Source organism: Carettochelys insculpta, chromosome 2, assembly GCF_033958435.1.
Source record: "Carettochelys insculpta isolate YL-2023 chromosome 2, ASM3395843v1, whole genome shotgun sequence".
NCBI lineage: Eukaryota > Metazoa > Chordata > Testudines > Carettochelyidae > Carettochelys > Carettochelys insculpta.
The window spans coordinates 42,984,891-43,005,449 of NC_134138.1; the positions used below are offsets into that span (position 1 = coordinate 42,984,891).

The 20,559-nt window shown below is 64.1% G+C and overlaps 5 non-coding genes across 5 annotated transcripts; all 5 read left to right on the plus strand.

The window, feature by feature from the left end:
* The first annotated feature begins 288 nt into the window (after window positions 1-288).
* LOC142009800 (5S ribosomal RNA) lies at window positions 289-407 on the plus strand. Its single transcript, XR_012644578.1, has one exon. It is a non-coding gene; the product is annotated as a 5S ribosomal RNA (ribosomal RNA).
* A 6,847-nt stretch (window positions 408-7,254) lies between these two features.
* On the plus strand, window positions 7,255-7,373 carry LOC142009801 (5S ribosomal RNA). Its single transcript, XR_012644579.1, has one exon. It is a non-coding gene; the product is annotated as a 5S ribosomal RNA (ribosomal RNA).
* A 3,997-nt stretch (window positions 7,374-11,370) lies between these two features.
* Window positions 11,371-11,489, plus strand: LOC142009803 (5S ribosomal RNA). Its single transcript, XR_012644581.1, has one exon. It is a non-coding gene; the product is annotated as a 5S ribosomal RNA (ribosomal RNA).
* A 3,622-nt stretch (window positions 11,490-15,111) lies between these two features.
* Window positions 15,112-15,230, plus strand: LOC142009804 (5S ribosomal RNA). Its single transcript, XR_012644582.1, has one exon. It is a non-coding gene; the product is annotated as a 5S ribosomal RNA (ribosomal RNA).
* A 4,477-nt stretch (window positions 15,231-19,707) lies between these two features.
* On the plus strand, window positions 19,708-19,826 carry LOC142009805 (5S ribosomal RNA). Its single transcript, XR_012644583.1, has one exon. It is a non-coding gene; the product is annotated as a 5S ribosomal RNA (ribosomal RNA).
* Window positions 19,827-20,559: the final 733 nt, after the last annotated feature.

A 20,559-nucleotide genomic window follows, 5' to 3' on the forward strand; every position in this document is an offset into this window, starting at 1 on the left:
CGGACTTGGAAAATTTCTCTCCCCGCCTCGGACCGGGGTTGACCTGCTGTCCCTACCGGACTTAGAACATTTTTCTCTCCCCGCCCCGGCCCGGGGGTTAACCTCGGGGCACACAGCTTCCCGGGTCTGACGTGCACGTCCTGTCACCTCCCGGGCCCGGCGTCCTCGTCCTCCCTTCCCCTTGGGCCGGCTCGGAGGAAGTTTTCCCTCGGCCCGGCCTCCGGGTTAATTGTTTGGGCCCGGCTGACTGAGGCCAGGCTGCTGACGCTAAAGCCCGGGGAGGCGGGGGCCTACGGCCATACCGGACCGAATGCCCCCGATCTCGTCCGATCTCGGAAGGTAAACCGTCCCGGGCCTGGCTAGTACCTGGATGGGTGACCGCCTGGGAATCCCAGGTGCCGTAGGCAGCTTTTGGCCCCAGCGGGGGTAGAGCGGGGCGTGTGTCTGCCGTGCGGGAGCAGGGAAGCCGTGAGGCCAAGGCGGCGCGACGGTCCTGGGGGGCGCTGAGGCCTTTCCCTCTGCCTGCCTGCGTGTCGGGGGCGGGGGGGCGGGCGAGGAAGCTTAGGCCCTCACCCGGTGCGGTGCGATGGCTTGGGTCGGGTCGGGGAGAGGGAAGAAAGCGTGTGTGGAGCGTTGGTGGGGCAGGTGTGTGTGTGGGAGTGCTGGGTGGGGCAGGCCGTTGAGGCGGTGGCGGTGGTGGTGTTTTTGGTGGGAGTGAGTTGGGGTCAGGTGGGTGTGGGGTCCCCCCCGGGGGGTGGATGGTCTGAGGGTTAAGGCTTGGAACGTGCGTCTTGGGGGACCGTGGGTGGAGGTTGTTGAGAGCGGGGAAGGCCCTGGGTCTCGGTTGTGGACTATTAAGCCCGGTGGAGGGGGACCGTGGGTGGAGGTTGTTGAGAGCGGGGAAGGCCCTGGGTCTCGGTTGTGGACTATTAAGCCCGGTGGAGGGGGACCGTGGGTGGAGGTTGTTGAGAGCGGGGAAGGCCCTGGGTCTCGGTTGTGGACTATTAAGCCCGGTGGAGGGGGACCATGGGTGGAGGTTGTTGAGAGCGGGGAAGGCCCTGGGTCTCGGTTGTGGACTATTAAGCCCGGTGGAGGGGGACCGTGGGTGGAGGTTGTTGAGAGCGGGGAAGGCCCTGGGTCTCGGTTGTGGACTATTAAGCCCGGTGGAGGGGGACTGTGGGTGGAGGTTGTTGAGAGCGGGGAAGGCCCTGGGTCTCGGTTGTGGACTATTGAGCCCGGTGGAGGGGGACCGTGGGTGGAGGTTGTTGAGAGCGGGGAAGGCCCTGGGTCTCGGCTGTGGAGTATTAAGCCCGGTGGAGGGGGACCGTGGGTGGAGGTTGTTGAGAGCGGGGAAGGCCCTGGGTCTCGGTTGTGGACTATTGAGCCCGGTGGAGGGGGACCGTGGGTGGAGGTTGTTGAGAGCGGGGAAGGCCCTGGGTCTCGGTTGTGGACTATTAAGCCCGGTGGAGGGGGACCGTGGGTGGAGGTTGTTGAGAGCGGGGAAGGCCCTGGGTATCGGTTGGGGACTATTAAGCCCGGTGGAGGGGGACCGTGGGTGGAGGTGGTTGAGAGCGGGGAAGGCCCTGGGTCTCGGTTGTGGACTATTAAGCCCGGTGGAGGGGGACCGTGGGTGGAGGTTGTTGAGAGCGGGGAAGGCCCTGGGTCTCGGTTGTGGACTATTAAGCCCGGTGGAGGGGGACCGTGGGTGGAGGTTGTTGAGAGCGGGGAAGGCCCTGGGTCTCGGTTGTGGACTATTAAGCCCGGTGGAGGGGGACCGTGGGTGGAGGTTGTTGAGAGCGGGGAAGGCCCTGGGTCTCGGTTGTGGACTATTAAGCCCGGTGGAGGGGGACCGTGGGTGGAGGTTGTTGAGAGCGGGGAAGGCCCTGGGTCTCGGTTGTGGACTATTAAGCCCGGTGGAGGGGGACCGTGGGTGGAGGTGGTTGAGAGCGGGGAAGGCCCTGGGTCTCGGTTGTGGACTATTAAGCCCGGTGGAGGGGGACCGTGGGTGGAGGTTGTTGAGAGCGGGGAAGGCCCTGGGTCTCGGTTGTGGACTATTAAGCCCGGTGGAGGGGGACTGTGGGTGGAGGTTGTTGAGAGCGGGGAAGGCCCTGGGTCTCGGTTGTGGACTATTGAGCCCGGTGGAGGGGGACCGTGGGTGGAGGTTGTTGAGAGCGGGGAAGGCCCTGGGTCTCGGCTGTGGAGTATTAAGCCCGGTGGAGGGGGACCGTGGGTGGAGGTTGTTGAGAGCGGGGAAGGCCCTGGGTCTCGGTTGTGGACTATTGAGCCCGGTGGAGGGGGACCGTGGGTGGAGGTTGTTGAGAGCGGGGAAGGCCCTGGGTCTCGGTTGTGGACTATTAAGCCCGGTGGAGGGGGACCGTGGGTGGAGGTTGTTGAGAGCGGGGAAGGCCCTGGGTCTCGGTTGTGGACTATTGAGCCCGGTGGAGGGGGACCGTGGGTGGAGGTTGTTGAGAGCGGGGAAGGCCCTGGGTCCCGGTTGTGGACTATTGAGCCCGGTGGAGGGGGACTGTGGGTGGAGGTTGTTGAGAGCGGGGAAGGCCCTGGGTCCCGGTTGTGGAGTATTAAGCCCGGTGTAGGTGTTGCGTACGGTGGATGTAAGGAGGAGGGCGTATGAAGTGATCGAAGAGTGGGCAAGGAAACGGGGGGAAAAATTTGGAGGTGAAGGCGGCCAAAAAAGGGTGCGGTTGACCTGGTGCCCGGGGAGCGAATGGGCCACCAGGTCAACCCCCGCTGAAAGCAGCGGAGGTTGACCTGGTGCCCGGGGAGCGAATCGGACACCAGGTCAACCTCCGCTAAAGCGGCCGGGGTTGACCTGTTGTCCCTGCCGGACTTAGAAAATTTTTCTCTCCCGCCTGGGACCGGGGTTGACCTGTTGTCCCTGCCGGACTTAGAAAATTTTTCTCTGCCGCCTGGGACCGGGGTTGACCTGTTGTCCCTGCCGGACTTGGAGCCCGAGGAGGGGATCGGCCACCAGGTCAACCTCCGCTGAAAGCGGCCACGGTTTACCTGGTGCCCGGGGACCGAATCGGACACCAGGTCAACCTCCGCTGAAGCGGCCGGGGTTGACCTGCTGTCCCTGCCGGACTTAGAAAATTTTTCTCTCCCCGCCCGGAACCGGGGTTGACCTGTTGTCCCTGCCGGACTTAGAAATTTTTTCTCTGCCGCCTGGGACCGGGGTTGACCTGTTGTCCCTGCCGGACTTAGAAAATTTTTCTCTGCCGCCTGGGACCGGGGTTGACCTGTTGTCCCTGCCGGACTTAGAAAATTTTTCTCTGCCGCCTGGGACCGGGGTTGACCTGTTGTCCCTGCCGGACTTAGAAAATTTTTCTCTCCCGCCTGGGACCGGGGTTGACCTGTTGTCCCTGCCGGACTTAGAAATTTTTTCTCTGCCGCCTGGGACCGGGGTTGACCTGTTGTCCCTGCCGGACTTAGAAATTTTTTCTCTGCCGCCTGGGACCGGGGTTGACCTGTTGTCCCTGCCGGACTTGGAAAATTTTTCTCTCCCGCCTGGGACCGGGGTTGACCTGTTGTCCCTGCCGGACTTAGAAATTTTTTCTCTGCCGCCTGGGACCGGGGTTGACCTGTTGTCCCTGCCGGACTTAGAAATTTTTTCTCTCCAGCCTGGGACCGGGGTTGACCTGTTGTCCCTGCCGGACTTAGAAATTTTTTCTCTCCAGCCTGGGACCGGGGTTGACCTGTTGTCCCTGCCGGACTTAGAAATTTTTTCTCTCACGCCCGGTACCGGGGTTGACCTGTTGTCCCTGCCGGACTTAGAAAATTTTTCTCTCCCGCTCGGAACCGGGGTTGACCTGTTGTCCCTGCCGGACTTAGAAAATTTTTCTCTCCCGCCTGGGACCGGGGTTGACCTGTTGTCCCTGCCGGACTTGGAGCCCCAGGAGGGGATCGGCCACCAGGTCAACCTCCGCTGAAAGCGGCCACGGTTTACCTGGTGCCCGGGGAGCGAATCGGACACCAGGTCAACCTCAGCTGAAGCGGCCGGGGTTGACCTGCTGTCCCTGCCGGACTTTGAAATTTTTTCTCTCCAGCCTGGGACCGGGGTTGACCTGTTGTCCCTGCCGGACTTAGAAATTTTTTCTCTGCCGCCTGGGACCGGGGTTGACCTGTTGTCCCTGCCGGACTTGGAAAATTTTTCTCTCCCGCCTGGGACCGGGGTTGACCTGTTGTCCCTGCCGGACTTAGAAAATTTTTCTCTGCCGCCTGGGACCGGGGTTGACCTGTTGTCCCTGCCGGACTTAGAAATTTTTTCTCTCCAGCCTGGGACCGGGGTTGACCTGTTGTCCCTGCCGGACTTAGAAATTTTTTCTCTCCCGCCCGGGACCGGGGTTGACCTGTTGTCCCTGCCGGACTTAGAAAATTTTTCTCTCCCGCTCGGAACCGGGGTTGACCTGTTGTCCCTGCCGGACTTAGAAAATTTTTCTCTCCCGCCTGGGACCGGGGTTGACCTGTTGTCCCTGCCGGACTTAGAAAATTTTTCTCTCCCGCCCGGTACCGGGGTTGACCTGTTGTCCCTGCCGGACTTAGAAAATTTTTCTCTCCCGCCTGGGACCGGGGTTGACCTGTTGTCCCTGGCGGACTTAGAAATTTTTTCTCTGCCGCCTGGGACCGGGGTTGACCTGTTGTCCCTGCCGGACTTAGAAATTTTTTCTCTCCAGCCTGGGACCGGGGTTGACCTGTTGTCCCTGCCGGACTTAGAAATTTTTTCTCTCCCCGCCTGGGACCGGGGTTGACCTGCTGTCCCTGCCGGACTTGGAGCCCGAGGAGGGAATCGGCCACCAGGTCAACCTCCGCTGAAAGCGGCCACGGTTTACCTGGTGCCCGGGGAGCGAATCGGACACCAGGTCAACCTCTGCTAAAGCGACCGAGGTTGACCTGGTGCCCGGGGAGCGAATCTGACACCAGGTCAACCTCTGCTAAAGCGCCAGAGGTTGACCTGGTGCCCGGGGAGCGAATCGGACACCAGGTCAACCTCTGCTAAAGCGGCCGGGGTTGACCTGCTGTCCCTGCCGGACTTAGAAAATTTTTCTCTCCAGCCTGGGACCGGGGTTGACCTGTTGTCCCTGCCGGACTTAGAAAATTTTTCTCTCCCGCCTGGGACCGGGGTTGACCTGTTGTCGCTGTCGGACTTAGAAAATTTTTCTCTCCCGCCTGGGACCGGGGTTGACCTGTTGTCCCTGCCGGACTTAGAAAATTTTTCTCTCCCGCCTGGGACCGGGGTTGACCTGTTGTCCCTGCCGGACTTAGAAAATTTTTCTCTCCCGCCTGGGACCGGGGTTGACCTGTTGTCCCTGCCGGACTTAGAAATTTTTTCTCTCCCGCCTGGGACCGGGGTTGACCTGTTCTCCCTGCCGGACTTAGAAAATTTTTCTCTCCAGCCTGGGACCGGGGTTGACCTGTTGTCCCTGCCGGACTTGGAGCCCGAGGAGGGGATCGGCCACCAGGTCAACCTCCGCTGAAAGCGGCCACGGTTTACCTGGTGCCCGGGGACCGAATCGGACACCAGGTCAACCTCCGCTGAAGCGGCCGGGGTTGACCTGCTGTCCCTGCCGGACTTAGAAAATTTTTCTCTCCCGCCTGGGACCGGGGTTGACCTGTTGTCCCTGCCGGACTTAGAAAATTTTTCTCTCCAGCCTGGGACCGGGGTTGACCTGTTGTCCCTGCCGGACTTGGAGCCCGAGGAGGGGATCGGCCACCAGGTCAACCTCCGCTGAAAGCGGCCACGGTTTACCTGGTGCCCGGGGACCGAATCGGACACCAGGTCAACCTCCGCTGAAGCGGCCGGGGTTGACCTGCTGTCCCTGCCGGACTTTGAAAATTTTTCTCTCCCCGCCCGGAACCGGGGTTGACCTGTTGTCCCTGCCGGACTTGGAAATTTTTTCTCTCCCCGCCTGGGACCGGGGTTGACCTGCTGTCCCTGCCGGACTTGGAGCCCCAGGAGGGGATCGGCCACCAGGTCAACCTCCGCTGAAAGCGGCCACGGTTTACCTGGTGCCCGGGGACCGAATCGGACACCAGGTCAACCTCTGCTAAAGCGCCCGAGGTTGACCTGGTGCCCGGGGAGCGAATCGGACACCAGGTCAACCTCTGCTACGGCGGCCGGGGTTGACCTGCTGTCCCTGCCGGACTTAGAAAATTTTTCTCTCCCCGCCCGGAACCGGGGTTGACCTGTTGTCCCTGCCGGACTTGGAGCCCGAGGAGGGGATCGGCCACCAGGTCAACCTCCGCTGAAAGCGGCCACGGTTTACCTGGTGCCCGGGGAGCGAATCGGACACCAGGTCAACCTCTGCTAAAGCGGCCGGGGTTCACCTGCTGTCCCTGCCGGACTTGGAGCCCGAGGAGGGGATCGGCCACCAGGTCAACCTCCGCTGAAAGCGGCCACGGTTTACCTGGTGCCCGGGGAGCGAATCGGACACCAGGTCAACCTCTGCTAAAGCGGCCGGGGTTCACCTGCTGTCCCTGCCGGACTTGGAGCCCGAGGAGGGGATCGGCCACCAGGTCAACCTCCGCTGAAAGCGGCCACGGTTTACCTGGTGCCCGGGGAGCGAATCGGACACCAGGTCAACCTCTGCTAAAGCGGCCGGGGTTCACCTGCTGTCCCTGCCGGACTTGGAGCCCGAGGAGGGGATCGGCCACCAGGTCAACCTCCGCTGAAAGCGGCCACGGTTTACCTGGTGCCCGGGGAGCGAATCGGACACCAGGTCAACCTCTGCTAAAGCGCCCGAGGTTGACCTGGTGCCCGGGGAGCGAATCTGACACCAGGTCAACCTCTGCTAAGGCGCCCGAGGTTGACCTGGTGCCCGGGGAGCGAATCGGACACCAGGTCAACCTCCACTAAAGCGCCCGAGGTTGACCTGGTGCCCGGGGAGCGAATCGGACACCAGGTCAACCTCCGCTAAAGCGCCCGAGGTTGACCTGGTGCCCGGGGAGCGAATCGGACACCAGGTCAACCTCTGCTACGGCGGCCGGGGTTGACCTGCTGTCCCTACCGGACTTAGAACATTTTTCTCTCCCCGCCCCGGCCCGGGGGTTAACCTCGGGGCACACAGCTTCCCGGGTCTGACGTGCACGTCCTGTCACCTCCCGGGCCCGGCGTCCTCGTCCTCCCTTCCCCTTGGGCCGGCTCGGAGGAAGTTTTCCCTCGGCCCGGCCTCCGGGTTAATTGTTTGGGCCCGGCTGACTGAGGCCAGGCTGCTGACGCTAAAGCCCGGGGAGGCGGGGGCCTACGGCCATACCGGACCGAATGCCCCCGATCTCGTCCGATCTCGGAAGGTAAACCGTCCCGGGCCTGGCTAGTACCTGGATGGGTGACCGCCTGGGAATCCCAGGTGCCGTAGGCAGCTTTTGGCCCCAGCGGGGGTAGAGCGGGGCGTGTGTCTGCCGTGCGGGAGCAGGGAAGCCGTGAGGCCAAGGCGGCGCGACGGTCCTGGGGGGCGCTGAGGCCTTTCCCTCTGCCTGCCTGCGTGTCGGGGGCGGGGGGGCGGGCGAGGAAGCTTAGGCCCTCACCCGGTGCGGTGCGATGGCTTGGGTCGGGTCGGGGAGAGGGAAGAAAGCGTGTGTGGAGCGTTGGTGGGGCAGGTGTGTGTGTGGGAGTGCTGGGTGGGGCAGGCCGTTGAGGCGGTGGCGGTGGTGGTGTTTTTGGTGGGAGTGAGTTGGGGTCAGGTGGGTGTGGGGTCCCCCCCGGGGGGTGGATGGTCTGAGGGTTAAGGCTTGGAACGTGCGTCTTGGGGGACCGTGGGTGGAGGTTGTTGAGAGCGGGGAAGGCCCTGGGTATCGGTTGGGGACTATTAAGCCCGGTGGAGGGGGACCGTGGGTGGAGGTGGTTGAGAGCGGGGAAGGCCCTGGGTCTCGGTTGTGGACTATTAAGCCCGGTGGAGGGGGACCGTGGGTGGAGGTTGTTGAGAGCGGGGAAGGCCCTGGGTCTCGGTTGTGGACTATTAAGCCCGGTGGAGGGGGACCGTGGGTGGAGGTTGTTGAGAGCGGGGAAGGCCCTGGGTCTCGGTTGTGGACTATTAAGCCCGGTGGAGGGGGACCGTGGGTGGAGGTTGTTGAGAGCGGGGAAGGCCCTGGGTCTCGGTTGTGGACTATTAAGCCCGGTGGAGGGGGACCGTGGGTGGAGGTTGTTGAGAGCGGGGAAGGCCCTGGGTCTCGGTTGTGGACTATTAAGCCCGGTGGAGGGGGACCGTGGGTGGAGGTTGTTGAGAGCGGGGAAGGCCCTGGGTCTCGGTTGTGGACTATTAAGCCCGGTGGAGGGGGACTGTGGGTGGAGGTTGTTGAGAGCGGGGAAGGCCCTGGGTCTCGGTTGTGGACTATTGAGCCCGGTGGAGGGGGACCGTGGGTGGAGGTTGTTGAGAGCGGGGAAGGCCCTGGGTCTCGGCTGTGGAGTATTAAGCCCGGTGGAGGGGGACCGTGGGTGGAGGTTGTTGAGAGCGGGGAAGGCCCTGGGTCTCGGTTGTGGACTATTGAGCCCGGTGGAGGGGGACCGTGGGTGGAGGTTGTTGAGAGCGGGGAAGGCCCTGGGTCTCGGTTGTGGACTATTAAGCCCGGTGGAGGGGGACCGTGGGTGGAGGTTGTTGAGAGCGGGGAAGGCCCTGGGTCTCGGTTGTGGACTATTGAGCCCGGTGGAGGGGGACCGTGGGTGGAGGTTGTTGAGAGCGGGGAAGGCCCTGGGTCCCGGTTGTGGACTATTGAGCCCGGTGGAGGGGGACCGTGGGTGGAGGTTGTTGAGAGCGGGGAAGGCCCTGGGTCTCGGTTGTGGACTATTAAGCCCGGTGGAGGGGGACCGTGGGTGGAGGTTGTTGAGAGCGGGGAAGGCCCTGGGTCTCGGTTGTGGACTATTGAGCCCGGTGGAGGGGGACCGTGGGTGGAGGTTGTTGAGAGCGGGGAAGGCCCTGGGTCCCGGTTGTGGACTATTGAGCCCGGTGGAGGGGGACTGTGGGTGGAGGTTGTTGAGAGCGGGGAAGGCCCTGGGTCCCGGTTGTGGAGTATTAAGCCCGGTGTAGGTGTTGCGTACGGTGGATGTAAGGAGGAGGGCGTATGAAGTGATCGAAGAGTGGGCAAGGAAACGGGGGGAAAAATTTGGAGGTGAAGGCGGCCAAAAAAGGGTGCGGTTGACCTGGTGCCCGGGGAGCGAATGGGCCACCAGGTCAACCCCCGCTGAAAGCAGCGGAGGTTGACCTGGTGCCCGGGGAGCGAATCGGACACCAGGTCAACCTCCGCTAAAGCGGCCGGGGTTGACCTGTTGTCCCTGCCGGACTTAGAAAATTTTTCTCTCCCGCCTGGGACCGGGGTTGACCTGTTGTCCCTGCAGGACTTAGAAATTTTTTCTCTCCCCGCCTGGGACCGGGGTTGACCTGCTGTCCCTGCCGGACTTGGAGCCCCAGGAGGGGATCGGCCACCAGGTCAACCTCCGCTGAAAGCGGCCACGGTTTACCTGGTGCCCGGGGAGCGAATCGGACACCAGGTCAACCTCTGCTAAAGTGGCCGGGGTTGACCTGCTGTCCCTGCCGGACTTGGAGCCCGAGGAGGGGATCGGCCACCAGGTCAACCTCCGCTGAAAGCGGCCACCTGGTCAACCTCTGGTCAACCTCTGCTACGGCGGCCGGGGTTGACCTGCTGTCCCTGCCGGACTTAGAAAATTTTTCTCTCCCCGCCCGGAACCGGGGTTGACCTGTTGTCCCTGCCGGACTTGGAGCCCGAGGAGGGGATCGGCCTCCAGGTCAACCTCCGCTGAAAGCGGCCACGGTTTACCTGGTGCCCGGGGAGCGAATCGGACACCAGGTCAACCTCTGCTAAAGCGGCCGGGGTTGACCTGCTGTCCCTGCCGGACTTGGAGCCCGAGGAGGGGATCGGCCACCAGGTCAACCTCCGCTGAAAGCGGCCACGGTTTACCTGGTGCCCGGGGAGCGAATCGGACACCAGGTCAACCTCTGCTAAAGCGGCCGGGGTTGACCTGCTGTCCCTGCCGGACTTGGAGCCCGAGGAGGGTATCGGCCACCAGGTCAACCTCCGCTGAAAGCGGCCACGGTTTACCTGGTGCCCGGGGAGCGAATCGGACACCAGGTCAACCTCTGCTAAAGCGGCCGGGGTTGACCTGCTGTCCCTGCCGGACTTGGAGCCCGAGGAGGGGATCGGCCACCAGGTCAACCTCCGCTGAAAGCGGCCACGGTTTACCTGGTGCCCGGGGACCGAATCGGACACCAGGTCAACCTCTGCTAAAGCGGCCGGGGTTGACCTGCTGTCCCTGCCGGACTTGGAGCCCGAGGAGGGGATCGGCCACCAGGTCAACCTCCGCTGAAAGCGGCCACGGTTTACCTGGTGCCCGGGGACCGAATCGGACACCAGGTCAACCTCTGCTAAAGCGGCCGGGGTTGACCTGCTGTCCCTGCCGGACTTGGAGCCCGAGGAGGGGATCGGCCACCAGGTCAACCTCCGCTGAAAGCGGCCACGGTTGACCTGGTGCCCGGGGAGCGAATCGGACACCAGGTCAACCTCTGCTAAAGCGGCCGGGGTTGACCTGCTGTCCCTGCCGGACTTGGAGCCCGAGGAGGGGATCGGCCACCAGGTCAACCTCCGCTGAAAGCGGCCACGGTTTACCTGGTGCCCGGGGACCGAATCGGACACCAGGTCAACCTCCGCTGAAGCGGCCGGGGTTGACCTGCTGTCCCTGCCGGACTTAGAAAATTTTTCTCTCCCCGCCCGGAACCGGGGTTGACCTGTTGTCCCTGCCGGACTTAGAAAATTTTTCTCTCCCCGCCCGGAACCGGGGTTGACCTGCTGTCCCTGCCGGACTTGGAGCCCGAGGAGGGGATCGGCCACCAGGTCAACCTCCGCTGAAAGCGCCCGAGGTTGACCTGGTGCCCGGGGAGCGAATCGGACACCAGGTCAACCTCTGCTAAAGCGCCCGAGGTTGACCTGGTGCCCGGGGAGCGAATCGGACACCAGGTCAACCTCCGCTAAAGCGCCCGAGGTTGACCTGGTGCCCGGGGAGCGAATCGGACACCAGGTCAACCTCTGCTACGGCGGCCGGGGTTGACCTGCTGTCCCTGCCGGACTTGGAAAATTTCTCTCCCCGCCTCGGACCGGGGTTGACCTGCTGTCCCTACCGGACTTAGAACATTTTTCTCTCCCCGCCCCGGCCCGGGGGTTAACCTCGGGGCACACAGCTTCCCGGGTCTGACGTGCACGTCCTGTCACCTCCCGGGCCCGGCGTCCTCGTCCTCCCTTCCCCTTGGGCCGGCTCGGAGGAAGTTTTCCCTCGGCCCGGCCTCCGGGTTAATTGTTTGGGCCCGGCTGACTGAGGCCAGGCTGCTGACGCTAAAGCCCGGGGAGGCGGGGGCCTACGGCCATACCGGACCGAATGCCCCCGATCTCGTCCGATCTCGGAAGGTAAACCGTCCCGGGCCTGGCTAGTACCTGGATGGGTGACCGCCTGGGAATCCCAGGTGCCGTAGGCAGCTTTTGGCCCCAGCGGGGGTAGAGCGGGGCGTGTGTCTGCCGTGCGGGAGCAGGGAAGCCGTGAGGCCAAGGCGGCGCGACGGTCCTGGGGGGCGCTGAGGCCTTTCCCTCTGCCTGCCTGCGTGTCGGGGGCGGGGGGGCGGGCGAGGAAGCTTAGGCCCTCACCCGGTGCGGTGCGATGGCTTGGGTCGGGTCGGGGAGAGGGAAGAAAGCGTGTGTGGAGCGTTGGTGGGGCAGGTGTGTGTGTGGGAGTGCTGGGTGGGGCAGGCCGTTGAGGCGGTGGCGGTGGTGGTGTTTTTGGTGGGAGTGAGTTGGGGTCAGGTGGGTGTGGGGTCCCCCCCGGGGGGTGGATGGTCTGAGGGTTAAGGCTTGGAACGTGCGTCTTGGGGGACCGTGGGTGGAGGTTGTTGAGAGCGGGGAAGGCCCTGGGTCTCGGTTGTGGACTATTAAGCCCGGTGGAGGGGGACCGTGGGTGGAGGTTGTTGAGAGCGGGGAAGGCCCTGGGTCTCGGTTGTGGACTATTAAGCCCGGTGGAGGGGGACCGTGGGTGGAGGTTGTTGAGAGCGGGGAAGGCCCTGGGTCTCGGTTGTGGACTATTAAGCCCGGTGGAGGGGGACCATGGGTGGAGGTTGTTGAGAGCGGGGAAGGCCCTGGGTCTCGGTTGTGGACTATTAAGCCCGGTGGAGGGGGACCGTGGGTGGAGGTTGTTGAGAGCGGGGAAGGCCCTGGGTCTCGGTTGTGGACTATTAAGCCCGGTGGAGGGGGACTGTGGGTGGAGGTTGTTGAGAGCGGGGAAGGCCCTGGGTCTCGGTTGTGGACTATTGAGCCCGGTGGAGGGGGACCGTGGGTGGAGGTTGTTGAGAGCGGGGAAGGCCCTGGGTCTCGGCTGTGGAGTATTAAGCCCGGTGGAGGGGGACCGTGGGTGGAGGTTGTTGAGAGCGGGGAAGGCCCTGGGTCTCGGTTGTGGACTATTGAGCCCGGTGGAGGGGGACCGTGGGTGGAGGTTGTTGAGAGCGGGGAAGGCCCTGGGTCTCGGTTGTGGACTATTAAGCCCGGTGGAGGGGGACCGTGGGTGGAGGTTGTTGAGAGCGGGGAAGGCCCTGGGTCTCGGTTGTGGACTATTGAGCCCGGTGGAGGGGGACCGTGGGTGGAGGTTGTTGAGAGCGGGGAAGGCCCTGGGTCCCGGTTGTGGACTATTGAGCCCGGTGGAGGGGGACTGTGGGTGGAGGTTGTTGAGAGCGGGGAAGGCCCTGGGTCCCGGTTGTGGAGTATTAAGCCCGGTGTAGGTGTTGCGTACGGTGGATGTAAGGAGGAGGGCGTATGAAGTGATCGAAGAGTGGGCAAGGAAACGGGGGGAAAAATTTGGAGGTGAAGGCGGCCAAAAAAGGGTGCGGTTGACCTGGTGCCCGGGGAGCGAATGGGCCACCAGGTCAACCCCCGCTGAAAGCAGCGGAGGTTGACCTGGTGCCCGGGGAGCGAATCGGACACCAGGTCAACCTCCGCTAAAGCGGCCGGGGTTGACCTGTTGTCCCTGCCGGACTTAGAAAATTTTTCTCTCCCGCCTGGGACCGGGGTTGACCTGTTGTCCCTGCAGGACTTAGAAATTTTTTCTCTCCCCGCCTGGGACCGGGGTTGACCTGCTGTCCCTGCCGGACTTGGAGCCCCAGGAGGGGATCGGCCACCAGGTCAACCTCCGCTGAAAGCGGCCACGGTTTACCTGGTGCCCGGGGAGCGAATCGGACACCAGGTCAACCTCTGCTAAAGTGGCCGGGGTTGACCTGCTGTCCCTGCCGGACTTGGAGCCCGAGGAGGGGATCGGCCACCAGGTCAACCTCCGCTGAAAGCGGCCACCTGGTCAACCTCTGGTCAACCTCTGCTACGGCGGCCGGGGTTGACCTGCTGTCCCTGCCGGACTTAGAAAATTTTTCTCTCCCCGCCCGGAACCGGGGTTGACCTGTTGTCCCTGCCGGACTTGGAGCCCGAGGAGGGGATCGGCCTCCAGGTCAACCTCCGCTGAAAGCGGCCACGGTTTACCTGGTGCCCGGGGAGCGAATCGGACACCAGGTCAACCTCTGCTAAAGCGGCCGGGGTTGACCTGCTGTCCCTGCCGGACTTGGAGCCCGAGGAGGGGATCGGCCACCAGGTCAACCTCCGCTGAAAGCGGCCACGGTTTACCTGGTGCCCGGGGAGCGAATCGGACACCAGGTCAACCTCTGCTAAAGCGGCCGGGGTTGACCTGCTGTCCCTGCCGGACTTGGAGCCCGAGGAGGGTATCGGCCACCAGGTCAACCTCCGCTGAAAGCGGCCACGGTTTACCTGGTGCCCGGGGAGCGAATCGGACACCAGGTCAACCTCTGCTAAAGCGGCCGGGGTTGACCTGCTGTCCCTGCCGGACTTGGAGCCCGAGGAGGGGATCGGCCACCAGGTCAACCTCCGCTGAAAGCGGCCACGGTTTACCTGGTGCCCGGGGACCGAATCGGACACCAGGTCAACCTCTGCTAAAGCGGCCGGGGTTGACCTGCTGTCCCTGCCGGACTTGGAGCCCGAGGAGGGGATCGGCCACCAGGTCAACCTCCGCTGAAAGCGGCCACGGTTTACCTGGTGCCCGGGGACCGAATCGGACACCAGGTCAACCTCTGCTAAAGCGGCCGGGGTTGACCTGCTGTCCCTGCCGGACTTGGAGCCCGAGGAGGGGATCGGCCACCAGGTCAACCTCCGCTGAAAGCGGCCACGGTTGACCTGGTGCCCGGGGAGCGAATCGGACACCAGGTCAACCTCTGCTAAAGCGGCCGGGGTTGACCTGCTGTCCCTGCCGGACTTGGAGCCCGAGGAGGGGATCGGCCACCAGGTCAACCTCCGCTGAAAGCGGCCACGGTTTACCTGGTGCCCGGGGACCGAATCGGACACCAGGTCAACCTCCGCTGAAGCGGCCGGGGTTGACCTGCTGTCCCTGCCGGACTTAGAAAATTTTTCTCTCCCCGCCCGGAACCGGGGTTGACCTGTTGTCCCTGCCGGACTTAGAAAATTTTTCTCTCCCCGCCCGGAACCGGGGTTGACCTGCTGTCCCTGCCGGACTTGGAGCCCGAGGAGGGGATCGGCCACCAGGTCAACCTCCGCTGAAAGCGCCCGAGGTTGACCTGGTGCCCGGGGAGCGAATCGGACACCAGGTCAACCTCTGCTAAAGCGCCCGAGGTTGACCTGGTGCCCGGGGAGCGAATCGGACACCAGGTCAACCTCCGCTAAAGCGCCCGAGGTTGACCTGGTGCCCGGGGAGCGAATCGGACACCAGGTCAACCTCTGCTACGGCGGCCGGGGTTGACCTGCTGTCCCTGCCGGACTTGGAAAATTTCTCTCCCCGCCTCGGACCGGGGTTGACCTGCTGTCCCTACCGGACTTAGAACATTTTTCTCTCCCCGCCCCGGCCCGGGGGTTAACCTCGGGGCACACAGCTTCCCGGGTCTGACGTGCACGTCCTGTCACCTCCCGGGCCCGGCGTCCTCGTCCTCCCTTCCCCTTGGGCCGGCTCGGAGGAAGTTTTCCCTCGGCCCGGCCTCCGGGTTAATTGTTTGGGCCCGGCTGACTGAGGCCAGGCTGCTGACGCTAAAGCCCGGGGAGGCGGGGGCCTACGGCCATACCGGACCGAATGCCCCCGATCTCGTCCGATCTCGGAAGGTAAACCGTCCCGGGCCTGGCTAGTACCTGGATGGGTGACCGCCTGGGAATCCCAGGTGCCGTAGGCAGCTTTTGGCCCCAGCGGGGGTAGAGCGGGGCGTGTGTCTGCCGTGCGGGAGCAGGGAAGCCGTGAGGCCAAGGCGGCGCGACGGTCCTGGGGGGCGCTGAGGCCTTTCCCTCTGCCTGCCTGCGTGTCGGGGGCGGGGGGGCGGGCGAGGAAGCTTAGGCCCTCACCCGGTGCGGTGCGATGGCTTGGGTCGGGTCGGGGAGAGGGAAGAAAGCGTGTGTGGAGCGTTGGTGGGGCAGGTGTGTGTGTGGGAGTGCTGGGTGGGGCAGGCCGTTGAGGCGGTGGCGGTGGTGGTGTTTTTGGTGGGAGTGAGTTGGGGTCAGGTGGGTGTGGGGTCCCCCCCGGGGGGTGGATGGTCTGAGGGTTAAGGCTTGGAACGTGCGTCTTGGGGGACCGTGGGTGGAGGTTGTTGAGAGCGGGGAAGGCCCTGGGTCTCGGTTGTGGACTATTAAGCCCGGTGGAGGGGGACCGTGGGTGGAGGTTGTTGAGAGCGGGGAAGGCCCTGGGTCTCGGTTGTGGACTATTAAGCCCGGTGGAGGGGGACCGTGGGTGGAGGTTGTTGAGAGCGGGGAAGGCCCTGGGTCTCGGTTGTGGACTATTAAGCCCGGTGGAGGGGGACCATGGGTGGAGGTTGTTGAGAGCGGGGAAGGCCCTGGGTCTCGGTTGTGGACTATTAAGCCCGGTGGAGGGGGACCGTGGGTGGAGGTTGTTGAGAGCGGGGAAGGCCCTGGGTCTCGGTTGTGGACTATTAAGCCCGGTGGAGGGGGACTGTGGGTGGAGGTTGTTGAGAGCGGGGAAGGCCCTGGGTCTCGGTTGTGGACTATTGAGCCCGGTGGAGGGGGACCGTGGGTGGAGGTTGTTGAGAGCGGGGAAGGCCCTGGGTCTCGGCTGTGGAGTATTAAGCCCGGTGGAGGGGGACCGTGGGTGGAGGTTGTTGAGAGCGGGGAAGGCCCTGGGTCTCGGTTGTGGACTATTGAGCCCGGTGGAGGGGGACCGTGGGTGGAGGTTGTTGAGAGCGGGGAAGGCCCTGGGTCTCGGTTGTGGACTATTAAGCCCGGTGGAGGGGGACCGTGGGTGGAGGTTGTTGAGAGCGGGGAAGGCCCTGGGTATCGGTTGGGGACTATTAAGCCCGGTGGAGGGGGACCGTGGGTGGAGGTGGTTGAGAGCGGGGAAGGCCCTGGGTCTCGGTTGTGGACTATTAAGCCCGGTGGAGGGGGACCGTGGGTGGAGGTTGTTGAGAGCGGGGAAGGCCCTGGGTCTCGGTTGTGGACTATTAAGCCCGGTGGAGGGGGACCGTGGGTGGAGGTTGTTGAGAGCGGGGAAGGCCCTGGGTCTCGGTTGTGGACTATTAAGCCCGGTGGAGGGGGACCGTGGGTGGAGGTTGTTGAGAGCGGGGAAGGCCCTGGGTCTCGGTTGTGGACTATTAAGCCCGGTGGAGGGGGACCGTGGGTGGAGGTTGTTGAGAGCGGGGAAGGCCCTGGGTCTCGGTTGTGGACTATTAAGCCCGGTGGAGGGGGACCGTGGGTGGAGGTGGTTGAGAGCGGGGAAGGCCCTGGGTCTCGGTTGTGGACTATTAAGCCCGGTGGAGGGGGACCGTGGGTGGAGGTTGTTGAGAGCGGGGAAGGCCCTGGGTCTCGGTTGTGGACTATTAAGCCCGGTGGAGGGGGACTGTGGGTGGAGGTTGTTGAGAGCGGGGAAGGCCCTGGGTCTCGGTTGTGGACTATTGAGCCCGGTGGAGGGGGACCGTGGGTGGAGGTTGTTGAGAGCGGGGAAGGCCCTGGGTCTCGGCTGTGGAGTATTAAGCCCGGTGGAGGGGGACCGTGGGTGGAGGTTGTTGAGAGCGGGGAAGGCCCTGGGTCTCGGTTGTGGACTATTGAGCCCGGTGGAGGGGGACCGTGGGTGGAGGTTGTTGAGAGCGGGGAAGGCCCTGGGTCTCGGTTGTGGACTATTAAGCCCGGTGGAGGGGGACCGTGGGTGGAGGTTGTTGAGAGCGGGGAAGGCCCTGGGTCTCGGTTGTGGACTATTGAGCCCGGTGGAGGGGGACCGTGGGTGGAGGTTGTTGAGAGCGGGGAAGGCCCTGGGTCCCGGTTGTGGACTATTGAGCCCGGTGGAGGGGGACTGTGGGTGGAGGTTGTTGAGAGCGGGGAAGGCCCTGGGTCCCGGTTGTGGAGTATTAAGCCCGGTGTAGGTGTTGCGTACGGTGGATGTAAGGAGGAGGGCGTATGAAGTGATCGAAGAGTGGGCAAGGAAACGGGGGGAAAAATTTGGAGGTGAAGGCGGCCAAAAAAGGGTGCGGTTGACCTGGTGCCCGGGGAGCGAATGGGCCACCAGGTCAACCCCCGCTGAAAGCAGCGGAGGTTGACCTGGTGCCCGGGGAGCGAATCGGACACCAGGTCAACCTCCGCTAAAGCGGCCGGGGTTGACCTGTTGTCCCTGCCGGACTTAGAAAATTTTTCTCTCCCGCCTGGGACCGGGGTTGACCTGTTGTCCCTGCCGGACTTAGAAAATTTTTCTCTGCCGCCTGGGACCGGGGTTGACCTGTTGTCCCTGCCGGACTTGGAGCCCGAGGAGGGGATCGGCCACCAGGTCAACCTCCGCTGAAAGCGGCCACGGTTTACCTGGTGCCCGGGGACCGAATCGGACACCAGGTCAACCTCCGCTGAAGCGGCCGGGGTTGACCTGCTGTCCCTGCCGGACTTAGAAAATTTTTCTCTCCCCGCCCGGAACCGGGGTTGACCTGTTGTCCCTGAAGGACTTAGAAATTTTTTCTCTCCCCGCCTGGGACCGGGGTTGACCTGCTGTCCCTGCCGGACTTGGAGCCCCAGGAGGGGATCGGCCACCAGGTCAACCTCCGCTGAAAGCGGCCACGGTTTACCTGGTGCCCGGGGACCGAATCGGACACCAGGTCAACCTCTGCTAAAGCGCCCGAGGTTGACCTGGTGCCCGGGGAGCGAATCTGACACCAGGTCAACCTCTGCTAAAGCGCCCGAGGTTGACCTGGTGCCCGGGGAGCGAATCGGACACCAGGTCAACCTCTGCTACGGCGGCCGGGGTTGACCTGCTGTCCCTGCCGGACTTAGAAAATTTTTCTCTCCCCGCCCGGAACCGGGGTTGACCTGTTGTCCCTGCCGGACTTGGAGCCCGAGGAGGGGATCGGCCTCCAGGTCAACCTCCGCTGAAAGCGGCCACGGTTTACCTGGTGCCCGGGGAGCGAATCGGACACCAGGTCAACCTCTGCTAAAGCGGCCGGGGTTGACCTGCTGTCCCTGCCGGACTTGGAGCCCGAGGAGGGGATCGGCCACCAGGTCAACCTCCGCTGAAAGCGGCCACGGTTTACCTGGTGCCCGGGGAGCGAATCGGACACCAGGTCAACCTCTGCTAAAGCGGCCGGGGTTGACCTGCTGTCCCTGCCGGACTTGGAGCCCGAGGAGGGGATCGGCCACCAGGTCAACCTCCGCTGAAAGCGGCCACGGTTTACCTGGTGCCCGGGGACCGAATCGGACACCAGGTCAACCTCCGCTGAAGCGGCCGGGGTTGACCTGCTGTCCCTGCCGGACTTAGAAAATTTTTCTCTCCCCGCCCGGAACCGGGGTTGACCTGTTGTCCCTGCCGGACTTGGAAAATTTTTCTCTCCCGCTCGGAACCGGGGTTGACCTGTTGTCCCTGCAGGACTTAGAAATTTTTTCTCTCCCCGCCTGGGACCGGGGTTGACCTGCTGTCCCTGCCGGACTTGGAGCCCCAGGAGGGGATCGGCCACCAGGTCAACCTCCGCTGAAAGCGGCCACGGTTTACCTGGTGCCCGGGGAGCGAATCGGACACCAGGTCAACCTCTGCTAAAGTGGCCGGGGTTGACCTGCTGTCCCTGCCGGACTTGGAGCCCGAGGAGGGGATCGGCCACCAGGTCAACCTCCGCTGAAAGCGGCCACGGTTTACCTGGTGCCCGGGGAGCGAATCGGACACCAGGTCAACCTCTGCTAAAGCGCCCGAGGTTGACCTGGTGCCCGGGGAGCGAATCGGACACCAGGTCAACCTCCGCTAAAGCGCCCGAGGTTGACCTGGTGCCCGGGGAGCGAATCGGACACCAGGTCAACCTCCGCTAAAGCGCCCGAGGTTGACCTGGTGCCCGGGGAGCGAATCGGACACCAGGTCAACCTCTGCTACGGCGGCCGGGGTTGACCTGCTGTCCCTGCCGGACTTGGAAAATTTCTCTCCCCGCCTCGGACCGGGGTTGACCTGCTGTCCCTACCGGACTTAGAACATTTTTCTCTCCCCGCCCCGGCCCGGGGGTTAACCTCGGGGCACACAGCTTCCCGGGTCTGACGTGCACGTCCTGTCACCTCCCGGGCCCGGCGTCCTCGTCCTCCCTTCCCCTTGGGCCGGCTCGGAGGAAGTTTTCCCTCGGCCCGGCCTCCGGGTTAATTGTTTGGGCCCGGCTGACTGAGGCCAGGCTGCTGACGCTAAAGCCCGGGGAGGCGGGGGCCTACGGCCATACCGGACCGAATGCCCCCGATCTCGTCCGATCTCGGAAGGTAAACCGTCCCGGGCCTGGCTAGTACCTGGATGGGTGACCGCCTGGGAATCCCAGGTGCCGTAGGCAGCTTTTGGCCCCAGCGGGGGTAGAGCGGGGCGTGTGTCTGCCGTGCGGGAGCAGGGAAGCCGTGAGGCCAAGGCGGCGCGACGGTCCTGGGGGGCGCTGAGGCCTTTCCCTCTGCCTGCCTGCGTGTCGGGGGCGGGGGGGCGGGCGAGGAAGCTTAGGCCCTCACCCGGTGCGGTGCGATGGCTTGGGTCGGGTCGGGGAGAGGGAAGAAAGCGTGTGTGGAGCGTTGGTGGGGCAGGTGTGTGTGTGGGAGTGCTGGGTGGGGCAGGCCGTTGAGGCGGTGGCGGTGGTGGTGTTTTTGGTGGGAGTGAGTTGGGGTCAGGTGGGTGTGGGGTCCCCCCCGGGGGGTGGATGGTCTGAGGGTTAAGGCTTGGAACGTGCGTCTTGGGGGACCGTGGGTGGAGGTTGTTGAGAGCGGGGAAGGCCCTGGGTCTCGGTTGTGGACTATTAAGCCCGGTGGAGGGGGACCGTGGGTGGAGGTTGTTGAGAGCGGGGAAGGCCCTGGGTCTCGGTTGTGGACTATTAAGCCCGGTGGAGGGGGACCGTGGGTGGAGGTTGTTGAGAGCGGGGAAGGCCCTGGGTCTCGGTTGTGGACTATTAAGCCCGGTGGAGGGGGACCATGGGTGGAGGTTGTTGAGAGCGGGGAAGGCCCTGGGTCTCGGTTGTGGACTATTAAGCCCGGTGGAGGGGGACCGTGGGTGGAGGTTGTTGAGAGCGGGGAAGGCCCTGGGTC